Source organism: Dermacentor variabilis, chromosome 3 (assembly GCF_050947875.1).
Source record: "Dermacentor variabilis isolate Ectoservices chromosome 3, ASM5094787v1, whole genome shotgun sequence".
In the NCBI taxonomy this organism is placed as follows: Eukaryota; Metazoa; Arthropoda; class Arachnida; order Ixodida; family Ixodidae; genus Dermacentor; species Dermacentor variabilis.
This window is the reverse complement of record NC_134570.1, coordinates 120,685,353-120,692,169: the sequence shown is the minus strand read 5'-3', so window position 1 is coordinate 120,692,169 and position 6,817 is coordinate 120,685,353. Positions and strand designations below refer to the sequence as shown.

At 44.1% G+C, this 6,817-nt stretch overlaps 2 pseudogenes; one reads left to right on the top strand and one right to left on the bottom strand.

Moving 5' to 3' along the window:
* Nucleotides 1-466: 466 nt before the first annotated feature.
* LOC142574711 (uncharacterized) lies at nt 467-4,195 on the top strand (annotated as a pseudogene).
* Nucleotides 4,196-4,641: 446 nt separating this feature from the next.
* Nucleotides 4,642-6,598, bottom strand: LOC142574710 (uncharacterized; annotated as a pseudogene).
* Between the last annotated feature and the right edge of the window lie 219 nt (nt 6,599-6,817).

Below are 6,817 nucleotides of genomic sequence, written 5' to 3'. Positions count from 1 at the left end.
ATAATAATAATAAATTCGCACGAAACCACCCCGTTCTAGCGAGCAACGCCAATCCTCACGACGTAATAGCTGACTTGCCAATTCCTGCGCCAGAATAACCTGTCGGTAGGGGCCACCTAAAAGAACAAATTGTAAAATTGAAAAAAATCAACCTTTGTTCTTTTAGTGCAGGAAAAATATATGTAACAGAAAATCTGCTCGTCTTTCAGTATTCCGATAAAGAATTTTCGAACATTTACTTTTTCACATAGGTTTTCTAGTTTCAGTGTTTGTGCCACCCCCCCCCCCCCTCACATACTCGCGTTGATTCGTGCAACACTAACTGATATCCCCGGGGATACGTTTTGGCACGCTTTTTGTTCCAAGCTTCGCGACCTGTTCAGATGGACCTTGACACGTGTCTGCAACCACGCCATCAATGTAGGCCAACGAGAGCTCACTGAATGGACCTATTTCCCATTCCGCTATGCGTATGCGCGTACCCTCGCCCCAGGTGCATTCCAAGCAGCGCCGCCATTACCTCAGGGCAGGTGTGCGAAGTGAGTGCGTGATTTCTTGCATGATCCCAGAATTTTGTGCAAGTTTGGTGACGCTCGTCTGCTGATCCGTCGCCTCCTACTCAAGCAGCATCCAGACCTGCGCGTTGCAAATAGAACGTTCCCGCCACGTGTTCGCGGTGGAGACTTGCCTCGTCGCGCTAGAGCTCAACTACTCAAGCTGAGGGTTGGCTGCGTGAACGTGCACGAACGTTTATACAGACGAGGACATGTGGGAAGTCCATTGTGTACGTCTTCTGGCCTCTGCGAGACACTTCAGTACTTTATATTTGAGTGTCCCGCTTTCAGTGCACAGCGCATGTCTCTAGTGAGAAACTATCACCTCCTTGGCCTGCGGTGTACGACACTTGACGAATGTTTATAGGCACCTGACACTGCCCAGACGGCGCGTCCGAGCAGCGACTACAGCGCCTCTTGCGGCACCCTCCGTCAAATCTGACACTGACGTTCCACGCTACTCAGGCTGCCCCCGCCGAGTGCCAACGTGGTCGCATGTTCATACTTGTTTTAAAACAATCAAATGGCGCAAGTTTTGCTGTGTGGCTTCACACCAATTTCAAGATTAGACGGTTGGATACGCCCAGCCATTCGTCGTAAAGGCGAAAAGCTCTACGCTGCCGGGCACGTTAACAGCGTGAAAGAAATCGCCGGTGTGACTGTGCGGGCGAAGTGTCACTCGCAGCAAGGCAAACACAACTACAGCGTATCTTTGGACGTGAGTACACTCAACTATCATATTATGCTTTGATTAAGCAGCTCAATTCAGTGTCCAGGCATGGCTGAGCTTATTAAGCGTTAAGCGTAGGTGTTCTTGGCCGACCATTTGATTTACCGTAGACTAAACGTGTTCTTCCGTTGTGCTATTTTGACACGCTTGCAAAGCCTTACTGGCCACGGATGATACGCTCCATATATTTTCGAATGACTAAAAGGCTCTTTTAAACAACTTGCACAAAATTGTACTTGACTGCTATGTTCTGCCAAGCAACCGCAGTACTTTGTTTACAACTGCCGAGGCACCGGCACGACCTTGGGGCGCTCCGGCCGCCAAGACTCGGGTAACCGTGTCCGGCAATCTGAACCGAAGAAGAACACCTGCAGCCGCCACGCAGTGCGCTTCGTACATCAAAATAAATAGCTCTAAACAACATGGAGAATTTACAAAATATGCAGGTCGGCTTCCCGGCAAGACTCTTTCTCGACCAAAAACTTCAGTCTACTGACTACAATTTCAAGTGCGATCCTCCAGGAAGGAAGCGCGAGCACAAAGCCATTCTAAAGATTCCTTTGAAATCATCATGTCATCACAGTTCCCCCAATCCCATCACGGACAGGAAATGTATTCTTGCCACTCAAGAGCTTTGACTAGTGCCGAGCGTTCGCAGATTAGAGGCGTTCGGAGGAAGTGTTAAGTTGGAGCAGTACTTTGCTTTACCAATACGTGGTGGAAAGTCTTTTGGTTGGAAATCACTTTTCTCGCGGATGCGCGGAAGTTCGCACATTGACGATTGATTGGCCACCAGATCGAGATATGTAGCCAAGGTAATCATGCCGAGTGTTTTCATGCCATTTAGTTTCAATCGCAGCGTCGATCCCTTGCACTACTTAATGTATACGCTCAGCCATATGCGCACATACAATTGTCTGCATCTACTATGAGTGTGTCTAATTCCCATGAAAATTAGAAGCACACATTGCTTATAATGTTAGCGCCACTGAAATGTAAAACTAATATTTCAGAGCATATGAAAAAAACATGGATGTTAAATATTAATCCGGCTTACTGCAGCATGACCTTGTTCATACTCCACAAGGAAGCTTTGGCACATATGACAATAAGATTAATTAAATCAACGAGGTATGCATCAGTGACATGCATCGTGCTCCAAATTTAATAATAGATTAAAAAATGTGCATATGGGAACTCATCCTCAGTAGGCGAATCACAATGAATTGCTTCGTAAGGCTATTAGGAACAATAGTTTTGTGCCCTATTCAATGCACATTAAAAAAAAGCGGTGTTAAAGCTTCATGGCGAAGTTACAAAATTTACTTCTTGCAGCTGAACAAGGCCGACCGTGCCTTGAGTGGTGGAAGCTGCACTTGTCGGTACGGGGCCTCGGGAAACTGCAAACACTGCGCAGCAGTTGTGATATACATCAACGAAAGTGAGGACGTGTCCACAACGTCACAACCACAGCAGTGGGGGCGGCCACCAAAGACGTCATTTATTAATGACAAGGCATCTATTGAAGAGCTGTTTGGCGGTAAGAAAATTTGTGACAGCATACGCATATGTGTATTGCATCTTTTACGATGTTGTGTTTTTGTAAGCAGGCATTCAGCACTTTCCAAATGTGAACAAATTGTTTCTCGACAGACATTAAAGGGGTATCGCGTGGGATATAATCGATGCTAATGTACTCTATGATGTTATTTTGTGCGCTTTGTTTCAGAAAATACCCATCCATACGTTGCGGGAAAAGAACCCACAATGCTGGAGCCAGAATATGTGATAAATCGCCTTCCTGAATTGAGGTGTCACATGAATACCATTCTTAGAGAATTTAGTCAAAACATGGACAATGTGACTGCTGACAGAAGTGTTGCCAATGTAGAAGAGAACATGGCTGAGCTTCAAGGGGTGCTTAACCGACACAGAGCTGCATACCACTACTTGGAAGTTGTAGAAAAGTACCCAAAGGCCCTAGTAAAAAGGAAGGATTATAGCAAATTACTATCAAAGGAGTCAGCCAAATACTACAAGAGAAACGTGAAGCGCCAGGACACACATCACCTATGTGCACTTACAAAGGGCCAGTCTATGAATTTAAGGTAAGTGATTCAGGTGGTGTGCCAATTTGTCAGTCTGTGTCAACATTACTCTTGATACTTATGACCGACAGGTGGCACCGATAACGACGAGTGCGTATAACATGTTGTATGGCGCACACAATACTGAGAACGAGAAAGGCCCCTGCTGACTTGGTAAACACACTACTGAGAACGACAAGCTTTTCATCGGAAGCCACAACATATGGTACGCCTTCAAAAATTTGTTTATGGTTTCACTTAAAAGTTATATTTCTTTCAGGCATAAAGATGGAAGCAGTTGCCCGGAAGGAGTTTCAAGATAAAGTTTCTGTACAGGTTATAGAGGTACCACACGATATCCTTCTTTGAATTGTAACGAAGCAGATTAGTATAATTAAAATAGAAGATACAATTACCACAGTGCTACCTTTATGTTTTACCTTTATTCATAGTATTTACCCATTTTATCTTTAATCAAGAAACTATTAAATGTCTGAAACAGTGCGCGCTTATAGATATGTCGTCTTTTTCAGACTGGATTGGTGCTGCACTCTCTCCAGCCGTGGCTTGCTGGCAGCCCAGATGGCCTCTTCCTATCCAACCAGAAGCCCTGTATTCTTGAGATAAAGTTCCCATTTTCAAGAAAAGACGACATCATCATAGATGACTGATTGGAACACTCATTTGTGCCATACGTAAAGTATGTAAATCGTAGACTGACCCTCCTGAAGACTAATAAGTATTACACACAAGTGCAGCTGCTAATGTATGTGTGCAACGTTCAGAGGTGCTATTTTTTATTTATTCAAGTAAGCAAAGCATAATAATAGATATTGAAAGAGACAACAGTTTCCTGTGTGCATCAGTGCGAGCACTAAAGGAATTTTAATTTTGCTTGGCTACTGCCAGCATTTGCTAGATGGCGGCGAGTGTTGTTTTGTGCAATGTGTATAAATTTTTAACGTGTTAAATTTAAGGTATTGTGTGAACTTGTAAAAAGAACAATCAAAACATGTGAACTGCACTAGTGAAAGTGGCTTGGGTGCTGTTTCTGATATATGTTGTGTGTAGGCTTATGCTACATGGTTTTGACATGTGGACATCAGTCAACACAAAGGTCTGTGAGTAATGAACAAAGACAATTTGATAGACACTTTATTCACAAACAAACTAGATAACAGTTGAACCATAACATTTAGGAATTGACTAGAATGACAGTTTCAAACTGTGCTAGCTTCAATGCACTATTGTACATAATCATTCACAAATTTTACACCGTAGAGTCCACACGCTCTTCATCTATGATAGGGGATTGCAAGTTTGTTAGAACACAGCACACATGAAATACATCTGACATTTTTGCAATCATCTCTGTGGTAACCCGTGAGTTGAGGATGTTGTATGTCTTTATGCGCTGAATTATTCTTTCAACATGAATTCTGACTTGTGCGATGTTGTACGTTTCCAATATTTCACTGTCAGTGAACTGGCCATGCCCTTGCAAGAAAGGGAGCATCACAAGAACAGCATGAGCTTCCTCAACCCCTGACTTGATGCCTGGGAAGCCCTTGTCGGCCATTATTATGTCACCTGGCTGCACGAGGTCTAAGAAGCCCGAGTCAACAGTAATGAATGCATCAGAACAGCGCCCTCCGTATGCTTTTGATCGAAAACAGACTGCTCCACAAGGGGCTATTCGAACCAGGAATTTGAGTGTGTAGCCACCTTTATAATTTGAGTACAGCACTCCTGCTGCTGTACAGGGCTTGGCTTCTCAGTTCTAACCTCGGTACAGTCTATGATCATGGTGCAGCCAGGGTAGTGGATCTTGAAGCAGTTTGGCATTGCTGACATTATCACGTGCGACGGCGGTCGATAGATCCATTATTGAGTTGCAGTACTCGGTGTACGGAGGATGCTGTGAAAGTGGCGTGAGGCTGTCCGTCCACTTACAAAAAATGGTACCGCAAGAGATGCGAAAGAAATGCCCAGCTTCATTTTCATTAAGAACATAACAAGCCTGTCAAACAAAGAGACATCACATTTTCGGTCTGCAGGATTAGGGATAATGCCCAGCAAGAGGGCAAATACATCAACACTCACACCGCACAGGTCTCTCATAGCAGCACTAGAGGATTTAACACTGTCATAGCCGCCAAAGTAACTGGATCTGATGTCTGGGCCACTGTGACAGGAGGCTATGATAGGTTGGCATTGTACCACGTGATTGTGGGATTAATCTGAGTGCAAGCGTCAGCTTCATGTATTGAGCATACAAATACAGAAAACGGTGTTGTTGTACCTTCACAAGCTTCAGTTTGGCAGGCCTAGGATAAAACAAGAGGAGTTAGACAAATGTTGCATACAATTACTTAGCTACTTAGAATAGAGGATAGTTTCTAACATAAAAATCGTAACAGCCTTGACCTCTCAAAATGGATGCATTGCAAAATAGTGTGAATGGCTCTTCCATGTGAACAAAGTCAAAATGCTTCTTGAAATTGCCGTCTATGTCATCACCTAAACTCGCATGATTTACCTGAGCACATGAGGCCCTCATTGTCTCGGCAGTTGGCTGTAGCTCACTCAGCATTGGATCAAATTTGTCCACAGTTTCACTTGAGTCGTGCGCTCCTTCATCACTGCTTATGTCAACTTCTGGATGCTCATTTGTCCTATTGAGATTTGTGGTCCTTCTGCGCCACCTGAAAAGCCAGTAAAAGGTTAGTTACAAGCGGAAGAAACAAATCTTTTTTCGCGGAGATTGACAGCAGTCAGTATTTTTTTTTCATTTTATTTCGCTTTTATATTCTGGCGGAATGGCAAACGAAATGGGAATGCAAACTAGTTTGAATGTGTAGCACACTTAATGGTGCGAAAGAAAACAAAATTATAAAGTGGATTGTGCGGCTTAGCGTGCAAAAAACGCCATATGATTATGATGAGGAGCAGTGCATTATTTTTAACCACCTAGGTTTTTCCAACGTCCTCCAAAATCGAAGAGGCCAAGTGTTTTGCATCACGCCCCCGACGAAATGTGGCAGCCGCGGCCGGGAATAAAACCCGCGGCCTCGTTATGGTGCCAAAGATTGAATGTTTTATGCCACTGGCATGACTTGCCTTTGATACCTAGCAAGGTTCTCCGTTGCATTGAATGGCCTTACAAGGTAGGCCACTGGGAACAACGTTGGGTTGTATCCAGGATGTTTCTCGATGTTGATTTTCATTCCGTTCACGAAATGTCTTGAGCAGATTCTCGACGACGACGTCGGTGTCCACGGAGAGCCGTCGGCTTCGCTAGAAGTTAAAATTCACGATTATCAGACGACTATGCAGTTTGTTTACGCTAAAAGCTAGAACTCTTCACTGCTTGCAGCGTACAGAACAATATTAACAAGCCGTAGAAATACACTCTCATACTTCGCGTTGCCGCGACTGCCAACACA